This window comes from Bos grunniens, chromosome 7, assembly GCF_055505025.1.
Source record: "Bos grunniens cultivar Pamir isolate PY7600 chromosome 7, Bosgru_T2T1.0, whole genome shotgun sequence".
NCBI lineage: Eukaryota > Metazoa > Chordata > Mammalia > Artiodactyla > Bovidae > Bos > Bos grunniens.
Genome location: NC_141171.1, coordinates 17095201 through 17105726, shown reverse-complemented (window position 1 = coordinate 17105726; position 10526 = coordinate 17095201). Strand labels below are relative to the sequence as shown.

General features: G+C 45.6%; 1 non-coding gene across 1 annotated transcript; it reads left to right on the top strand.

Moving 5' to 3' along the window:
- Window positions 1-4388: 4388 nt before the first annotated feature.
- Window positions 4389-4461, top strand: TRNAR-CCU (transfer RNA arginine (anticodon CCU)). Its single transcript has one exon. It is a non-coding gene; the product is annotated as a tRNA-Arg (tRNA).
- Window positions 4462-10526: the final 6065 nt, after the last annotated feature.

Genomic DNA, 10526 nt, shown 5'->3' with positions numbered 1-10526 from the left:
GGAAAAGATACATCATGCAAAATTTACCATCTTTACCCCTTTTAGGTGTACAGTTGAGTAGCATCTCCCTACTTCTTGGTTCACAACGCTCCAAGTTAAAAGGTGAAAATAAAATTTTTGAATACGTAAAAGATTCAAGTAAAAATATGTTGGTGGATTCAATATTGGTGGGCTGGTGCACCAAGTTTTATTTCTCTCTTTAGCTTCTTAATTTTCTATGATAAACAGGCTAATTAAAAATTTTTGTAACAGTTAGAAAAAGCTAGATATGACTTTTTGTTTCTTTTTTTCTGAAGAAAAATTGCTTCCCAAGTAATACCTGGACCAGCCTCGCACCCTGGGATTTGGCTAGGGAGAAGCGCCCCTGGTGGCGAATCAGAGAGCAGCCCCCGGGAGGAAAGGACAGTGTTCCCGGCTGCTGAGTCCCCCCTGTCCTGTGCGAGACTCTTGAAGTCTGAGAGGTCCCCTGGGTGTGTCCTCGAGGTTTTGTCCTGGAAGATAAGCGATTCAAAGGAGGAGTCAAAGGGAGCTGTGGACGTGATGAGCGGCAACTTTCCTCTTCCTCCCCGCCCCCCACTTCCTCTTCTCGTTAGACCATCTCATTTACTTAACAGCAATTCATCTATTCGTCAATGAATTGAGCACCTACTGTGTGCCTGGCCCCGTTCCAAGCACTGGGGACAAATGTGTTTTGCCCTAATGGAGCTGGCACAGTGTCTGTGAGAAAGACACAGTAAACAGAGAAAATGTATAGCATGTTACATGGTGATAAGTATTAAGAAGAAAAATAAATTGAAGAAAGGAGATATGGAATGAGGGGAGGATGGAAATCTTATTTATTTATTTTAAAAAGCTTTGCCATGCCACGTGGCAGGTGGGATCCTTGTTCCCCAACCAGGGATCAAACAGGATTGCTGTTGTCGTTCAGTTGCTCAGTCGTGTCCGATTTTTTGCGACCCCATGGACTGCAGCGTGCATAGGACAGGCTTCTCTGTCCTTCACTATCTCCCAGAGTTTGCTCAAACTCAAGTCCATTGAGTTGGTGATGCCATCCAACCATCTCATCCTCTGTCGTCCCCTTCTCCTCCTTCCTTCAATCTTTCCCAGCATTAGAGTCTTTTCCAGTCAGTCGGCTCTTCGCATCAGGTGGCCAAAATATTGGAGCTTCAGCTTCAGCATCAGTCCTTCTAATGAATATTCAGGGTTGATTTCCTTTAGGATTGACTTGTTTGATCTCATTGCAGTAGAAGAGACTCTCAAGAGTCTTCTCCAGCACCACAGTTCTTAAGCATCAATTCTGCGGTGCTCAAACTACTGAACAGCCAAAGAAGTCCCCTGGCTATTTGAAATAGAGTAGTCTGGACCTGGCTGCAGCCATGAAATTAAAAGGTGCTTGCTTCTTGGAAGAAAAGCTATGACAAACCTAGACAGCATATTAAAAAGCAGAAACATTACTTTTCTGACAAAAGTGCATATAGTCAAAGCTATAGTTTTCCCAGTGGTCTTGTATGGATGTGAGATTTGGACCATAAAGAAGGCTGAGCGCCAAAAAACTGGTGTGACTGAGCCACAACAACAAGTCTGGACCCGAATCATGGAGAAGAGGCTGTGTGAGTAGTGAGGCAAAGGAGGTGAAGAAGTAAGTCAGGCAGATATCTGGGGGAAGGACATTCTAGGAAGAAGGAATAGCCAGTGCAAAACGCCTGAGGTTTCTGATGTGTTTGAGGAACACTATTCATGCATTGGAGGAGGAAATGGCAACCCACTCCAGTGTTCTTGCCTGGAGAATCCCATGGACAGAGGAGCCTGGTGGGCTGCTGTCTATGGGGTCGCACAGAGTCGGACAAGACTGAAGTGACTTAGCAGCAGCAGCAGCAACAAGAAGTTCCTGCAGGGCGAAACAGGGGTGGGGGGGGAGGGGAGAGAGACAGACTGAGAAAAGAATAATACCCAAACATGGCAACAGATTACCATTTGAGGAATCTGGTTAAGGAACACATACACACAGGTGAGTATATATGTTACCAAAAGAGTGTGTGTGGGGTCTGACTGCTCGCTGCCCAAAAGCCAATTACCAGGCCAGGCTGGTGGAAAGGAAAGTTTGCTTTATTTCAGATGCTAGCAACTGGGGGTGGGGGACACGCAGATGTCTGTCCAAAGGCCCACTTCCCCAACACCAGCAACTGGTGGGGCAAGGGCTTTTATAGACAGAAGGAGGAGGCCACATGCAGAAACAGAACAGTCATTCCTGACAGTCATCTTCAAATTGATCATCGGTGGTCTGACCTGTGACATGTTGGTTGTTTTGGGTACAGTTAATATTCAGTTCCAGGGTCTGTTTGTGCCCATTTCTTTGAGGCCAGTTGTCAAGCTTGTGGCAGCTTATGGCATGAGTACAGTCTGGTCATCATGTAGCTAACTTCTCCACCTGGGGTTTTAGCATCTGTAAGACAGCTCAGTGGATGTGGCTCAGAAGATTATCTACAGCCCTTGTGAAAGAACTAAAGGTCCTTGACTCTGTTTCACATTATTATTATTTTACCTCCTTTGACTGTTTTCTTTTGTTTCTGCATTTCACTGATTAAACTTATTCTTTGACTAAAGTTTTCCACAGACTAAAAAGGCAGGCAGAGGACATGAGGTGGTGGGGCTGGGGGGGCAAGGACCATAGAGTCGTCCTGCTCTGTTTCATATAGACAGGTATAGACATAGATACACATGTTTTTCGGAACCTTTTGCAAACCAGCCATAGACATGACTCCTCCTTATTCCTAAATACTTCAATTTATATTTCCTGAGAAAAACGACCTTCTCTTACAGAGGGTTTCTCTACCTTATTGACCCTGATGGCAGATAATTCTTTGCTGTGGAGGGCTGTCCTGTGCACTGTAAGATTTTTAACATCCCCAGCTTCCACCCACTAGATGTCAGTAGCGCACATGTCCCTACATCCCTGGTTGAGACAGCCAAAAATGCCTTCACAAGTTAGTTAATGTCCCCTGGATGACAGAAGAGTGCCCCATCTCCACCCTCTCCCCTAGTTGAGAACCATTGCTTCTATAACTGAGCATCGAAGAATTGATGCTTTTGAACTGTGGTGTTGGAGAAGACTCTTGAGAGTCTGCTGGACTGCAAGGAGATCCAACCAGTCCATCCTAAAGGAGACCAATCCTGGGTGTTCATTGGAAGGACTGATGCTGAAGCTGAAACTCCAATACTTTGGCCACCTCATGCGAAGGGTTGACTCATTGGAAAGACCCTGATGCTGGGAGGGATTGGGGGCAGGAGGAGAAGGGGACGACAGAGGATGAGATGGCTGGACGGCATCACTGACTCAATGGACGTGAGTCTCAGTGAACTCCCGGAGTTGGTGATGGACAGGGAGACCTGGCGTGCTGCGATTCACGGGGTCGCAAAGAGTCGGACACGACTGAGGGACTGAACTGACTGAGTATCCCACTGTGTTTATGTACCACATATTCTTGATCCATTTCTCTGTCGATGGACGTTTAGATTGTTTCCATGTCTTGGCTATTATAAATAGTCCTGCAATGAACATTGACGTGAATGCATCTTTACGAAATGTGGTTTTGTTTGGATATATATGCCCAGGAGTGGGATTGCTGGATAATATGGCAACTCTAGTTTTTTGAGGAACCTCCATACTGTTTTCCATAGTGGCTGTACCAGTTTACATTCCCACCAACAGTATGGAAGAGTTCTCTTTTCTTTACCCCCTGTCCAACATTTGTTATTTGTAGACTTCTTGACACTGACATTTTTGAAGGTCATAGGCCAGTTGTTTTGTAGAATGTTCTTGTCTGGAGACATTGCATTTGTCTGATTTTCCTTGTGATTAGATTCAGGTTAAGCATCTTTGGAAGAAATACCACAGAAGTGATCGTGTGTCCCTTTCTATGCAGTGTATCAAGATTCGATTTGTCCCTTTGCTACATTACTGGTCATTTAAACTATGATGCCTTGATTAAGACATTGTCTGTCTGTTTCTCCTCTGTGAAATGACAATCTTTTCCGTTGTCATAAATATGTATTTTATGGGCAGATACAGAGAAGCTACGTAAGTACCTTGTTTTCTCATGAAACTTTAACTCACCAGTTTCAGCATCCATTGATGGTTCTTGCCTGAATCAATTGTCCTGATTGGTTGCTTTTAATAATTGTTCTACATAAACACTGAATACACTCAAAAGGCTGCTTTTAACCTGTGTGTGAAATGGAAAGAGTAGCAATGAAATGGGACTTCCCTGGAAGTCCAGTGATTAAGACTCTGTGCTTCCAAGACAGGGGTGCAGGCTTGATCCTTGGTCATCAGGGAACTAAGATCCTCCATGCTGCGTGGCTGAAAAAGAAAAGGAAATACAGGGACTTCCCTGGTAGTCCAGTGATTAAGACTCTGCACTCCTGATGCAGAGGCCCCGGGTTTGATCCCTGGTCAGGGAACTAGATCCCACATGCTGCAACTAAGGCCTGATGCAGCCAAAGAGATAAACACAAAAAGGAAAAACAAACGAACAAAAAGCCCCCCAAAGGGTTGAAATGCACATCCATGTAACTTTCAATCAGGATCAGAAACGGATTCATCAGGATATGAGTGCCTGCTCAGTAGCTTCAGTCATGTCCAATTCTTTGTGACCCTATGGACCATAGCCCACCAGGCTCTTCTGTCCATGGGATTTCCCAAGCAAGAATACTGGAGTGGGTTGCCATGCCCTCCTCCAAGGGATCTTCCCAACCCAGGGATTGAACCCGCATCTCCTGTGTCTCTTGCATTGCAGGCAGTTTCTTTACCACTGGACCACTTGGTAAACCCTGAATCAGGACATGTGAAACCCCAAAACATTCTCCCCTGGAGATAAATACAAATTATTCAAAGTTGCAAATATGCGTTGGGAGATGAGGGCAGGAGGGCAAAAGACAGGCCTGGGATGGTAGGGTCTTTGATTCACTAGATGGGGAAATGGGGATGAATTCCAGAACTACTCAGGTGGTGAAACTTACAGGATGTGGACCGCTTAGATTTTGAACCCCGGGAAGAGGATGGAGGGCAATCCGGGGATACTGTCCTCTGCGACCCTCACCTGGGGCTGATGAGCCCTCAGGGCTGGGGATGTGAGTGTTGAGGGACAGACTGAGCCTCTCTGGGGCAGCCAGGCATTCCAGACCTGGGCAGGGACTGCTCTGGCATTTCCGAGGTCCTTGACCTGGCAAAGGGGCTGACGGTGGCTTCCAAGAGGCTCATGTGTGTGCCGGAGTGGCCAGGAGCCTGGCTCTCCTCGTCTCCGGTTCCAGCTTCAGCCTGTGGCAGAGAAACGTCACATGTTCTACCTTGAATGGTGTCAGGAATCTGATGGGTGGGGGAGTTATTTGAGAAATCTAAGGGAAATTCCCTGGCAGTCCAGTAGTTAGGACTCAGTGGTTTCACTGCTAGGGGGGCCCAGGTTTGATTCCTGGTGGGGAAGCTAAGATCCTACAAACCTGCTGTGCAATCAAAAAACAAAAAACTAATTGCATCTTTATCCCTCACCCACCCAATCAAAGTGCTTTCTTGCTGTTACATATCTCCATGCTGGCTGGCAAGGCTAGGATGCTTATCCAGCCCCTATCGGAAATCCTTGGTCCACGTGGTGTTCAAGCTCACCTTCTGTTCCTTTCATTCAGTGAACAAGTATTTATAGAGCCCCTCTGTGTGCCAAGCATTGTTTGAGGCTCTAGGGACCAGGCAATGTGGAAGACAGACAAAAAATTTCCTGCTCACGTGGGGTTGACATTCCAGTGAGGAACAGACACAGTATAAGAATGTTATAAGTGCTAGGGGAAAAAAATTAATGCAGGCTAAGGAGGTGTGTTGAGTGGAGAATTCAGGGAAGGCAGCCAAGGGAGCCTCACAGGGACGTTTGAGCAAAGATCAGAAGGTGTGAGGCAGAAGCTGTGTGGACATCTATGGGAAGAGCATTCCCATAGATGGAGCAGCAGGTGCAAATGCCCTGAGGCAGAACTGTGCCTAGTGGAGCAGAAGGAGCAAGGGAGAGAGTGAGAGAGAGGAGAGAAGAAGTCAGCAGGTGGCAGGAGGGACTTCCCTGGCTGTCCATGATTGGGACTCCATGCTGCCAACACAAGGGGCATGGGTTTGATCCTTGGTCAGGGAACTAGAATCCTACATGCCATGCAGTGTGGACAAAAGATGAATAATAATAATAAATAAAAATAAAATTTTAAAAAGAGGTGACAGGAGCAGATCATGAAGGGCATGATCTAAGGGCATGATCTTGTGGACTACTCTAAGGATTTTAGTTTATTCATTTTTGGATGCTCTGGGTCTTCACGGCTTTCTCCAGTTGTAGTGAGTGGAGGCTACTTTCTAGTTGCCATGTGCTGGCTTCTCTTGCTCCAGAGCACAGGTTCTAGGTATGCAGGCTGCAATAATTGCACCCCAGGGCTCAGTAGTTGTGGCACAGGGGCTTAGTTGCTCCGTGCCATGTGGGATTTTCCTGGACCAGGGAATGACCAGTCCCCTACATTGGCAGGTAGATTCTTAACAACTGGACCACCAGGGAAGTTGATTTTAGTCCTTATATTAAGTGAGATGGGAGCCATGAGAGGAAGGATAATGACTTTGCCCCTCAACTGGTCCCTCTTTCACCTTTCAACCTGGTTATAGTTCCACCCAGCCTGAAGTCCTGTCTTTATCACCTCCCGAGTCTCACTTCCATCTGCCTCCCCTTCCACTGCCAGCTCCATCTCTTTTTCACCTCCCCACCTTTATCTCATTTGGTGTTTCTAAAAAAGGTTGTTGTTGTTCAGTTGCTCAGTTGTGTCTGACTCTTTGTGACACCATGAACTGCAGCACGCCAGGATTCCCTGTCTTTCACCATCTCCCAGAGTTTGCTCAAACTCATGTCCATCGAGTCAGTGGTGCTCTCCAACCATCTCATCCTCTGTCACCCTCTTATCCTCCTGCCTTCAGTCTTTGCCAGCATCAGGGTCTTTTCCAATGAGTCCGCTCTTTTCATCAGGTGACCAAAGTACTGGAGCTTCAGCTTCAGCATCAGTCCTTCTAATGAATGTTCAGGGTTGATTTCCTTTAGGATTGATTGGTTTGTTCTCCTTTCTGTCTAAGAAAAGGCAGGACACAACAAAGGAACACAAATACACAATCCCAATAGCACCCTAACATGTTAAAAGCAGCTAGTTAGGAAAATATAAGAAACAGACTCATAGACATAGAAACAAACTTATGGAGGGAGTTTTCTGGAGGTCCAGTGCTTAAGACTCAGTGCTTTTACTGCTGTGCCCCAGATTCAATCCTGGGTTGGGGAAATGAGATTCCACAAGCCATATGGTGCAGCCAAAAAAAAGGGGGGGGAGAGAAACAAATTTATGGTTACCAAAGGGAAATAGGGGTGAATGAATTAGGAGTTTGAGTTTAAAAGACATACACCACACACACACACTACATACAAAATAGATAAATCAGAAGGACTTACTATATAATACATGGAACTATACTGAATGTCTTGTAATAACCTGTAATGGAAAAGAATCACTTTTCTGTACATCTTAAACTAATGCATCCATGCTCAGTCACTCAGTCATGTCCAACTCTTTGCAACCCAAGGACTGTAGCCTGCAAGGCTCCTCTGTCCATGGGGTTTTCCAGGCAAGAATACTGGATTGGGTGGCCATTTTTAAACCAACTTCAAAAAAAAAAAAAAAAGACTGTCACTTTTAGAGGTTTATGGGGAATTAATTCACTATTTAGTAAAGTAGTCTCTAAAGGGAAAAAATCAAGCACTTTTACATGAAAAGTGTAACCAAATGGAATTTAAGAGGAAGCATCTGCAAGGGAAGAAGTTTAGCTAATAAAGGAGGACAAAATGCGAAGAAGAACACATCACTACTTTGCAACCTCCGACAAGTTCGTCATCAATGGCTGCTAACCTCATGCAAGGGGAGACAAGGAGAGTGAGCCTGATCTGAAGGAACCAACAACACTCACCATCGGGTCAAAGGCATTAAACCCTAGTCTAATCCTGGTTCTGGAAACAACTGCCAATTTGCATGAAAGATGAAGGGCAGAGGACCATGCCGGCGTGCACCATGAGGATGGGATCAACACCACCCGGACCGTGGGAAACAGCCTGAATTGTGCAACTGATTCATTTGTAATGGAGAAAAGGGATGGAGGGGGAACCCATGAATTAAAAGAGACTTAAAAGACATATCATTTTCTTTTTTTTTTTGCATGGGCAAGACTAAACCACAGTATCTAGAGATTCAAACTTGCATGATAAACTACTCAGAAATACCAGGCAGTGATTATTACACAAGTCACAACAGTGGTTGCTTTTCAGAGTGAGGAAGCACCGTGATTGAGACACAGCCTGTCGGAAGGGCGTCTGGGGTTGCTGGTGATTTGCTCTTTGTGGACCTGGGTGGAGGTTAGAATGATGTCTGTCTTCCAGCTGAGTTTCCCAGATTCAGCACTATCAACATTCAGGTCAGATAACAGTTAGTTGTGTGGAACTGTCATATGCATCACGAGATGTTTAGCAGCATCCCTGCTCCACCCAGTAGAGGTCAAGAACAGCCCTCCCCCACTCCATCCTGACAGTCAGCAAGGGCTCCAGTTATTGCTGAATGTTCCCCAGGGGGCATAATCACTCCTGGTTGAGAACTGTCGCTCAGGAGTGTCTTAAGTTATGCATCTATTTTGTGTGCTTTCTTGGATCTGACTCTGTGTGTGCATGCACTTTATTTACTTTTTAATTTTTATATTGGAGTGACTGCAGCCATGAAATTAAAAGACGCTTACTCCTTGGAAGGAAAGTTATGACCAACCTAGATAGCATATTCAAAAGCAGAGTCATTACTTTGCCAACAAAGGTCCATCTAGTCAAGGCTATGGTTTTTCCTGTGGTCATGTATGGATGTGAGAGTTGGACTGTGAAGAAGGCTGAATGCTGAAGAATTGATGCTTTTGAACTGTGGTGTTGGAGAAGACTCTTGAGAGTCCCTTGGACTGCAAGGAGATCCAACCAGTCCATCCTGAAGGAGATCAGCCCTGGGATTTCTTTGGAAGGAATGATGCTAAAGCTGAAACTCCAGTACTTTGGCCACCTCATGCGAAGAGTTGACTCATTGGAAAAGACTCTGATGCTGGGAAGGACTGGGGGCAGGAGGAGAAGGGGACGCCAGAGGATGAGATGGCTGGATGGCATCACCGACTCGATGGACGTGATTCTGAGTGAACTCCGGGAGTTGGTGATGGACAGGACAGGGAGGCCTGGCATGCTGCGATTCATGGGGTCGCAAAGAGTCGGACAGGACTGAGCGACTGAACTGAACTAAACTGAACTGATAGTCGATTTAGGGCTTCCCTGGTGGCTCAGATGGTAAAGACTTCGTCTGCATCTGCAATGCAGGAGACTCAGGTTCAATCCCTGGGTCGGGAAGATCCCTTGGAGAATGGAGTGGTTACCCACTCCAGTATTCTTGCCAGGAGGACTCCATGGACAGAGGAGCCTGGCAGGTTACAAAGAGTCAGACACCACTGAGTGACTTCCAGAGAGAGCCTGCTACAGTTGATTTATAATGTTGTGTTAGTTTCAGGTGTACAGCAGAATGATTCAGTTATACATGTATCTATTCTTTTTCAGATTCTTTTCCCATACAGGTCATTAATACTGAGTAGAGTTCCCTGTGCTATATAGCAAGTCCTTGTTTATCTGTTACTGTAGCCCACCAGGCTCCTCTGTCCATGGAATTTTTCCAGGCAAGAATATTAGAGCAGGTTGCCATATCCTACTCCAGAGGCTCTTCCTGTCCCAGGAATTGAACCCGAGTCCCTTGCGTCTCCTGCATTGGCAGGTGGATTCTTTACCACTAGCGTCACCTGGGAAGCCCCATTTTATATATAGTAGTATGTGTATGTTAATCCTAAAATCCTAATCTATCCCTCCCCCCTTACCCCTCCCCCATAACCTTTCCCATTTGGTAGTCATAAATTTGTTTTTGAAGTCTGTCAGTATGTTTCTGTTTTGTAATATCTATCTATCTATTCCAGTACAGTTTTTATGGGGGAAACAACAGTATTCTATGGCTTATCTGGAAGAAGAAAAAAGACAATGGAAACAACCCAGGAATTTTGCAAAAAGTGGAGTATTAGATGTTAAAATATATTCTAAAGATACTGTGGTTAAAACAGAGTGGCACTGGGACAAATGGATGAATCTCTGAAATAAAGTAACCTACCTCCAGTGGGCCCCATTTTAGCAGATTAAGTCTGAGCTGCTTCAGACATACCCTTCTGCCTGTCCCTCCAGCTCGCCTCCCACCAACATCACGACTTAGTCAAATTTCACCATATCACCTGTTGCATGTGCAATTTCTACTATCTGGAGCACCTTTCCTAAGTGTCATCCTTGCAGGCTGCCTACCCAGACACTCTAGGTCAATGATGTGCCCCCCTTTCTGTTCCCATAGATTCCAGCTCCCACCCCTCTCAC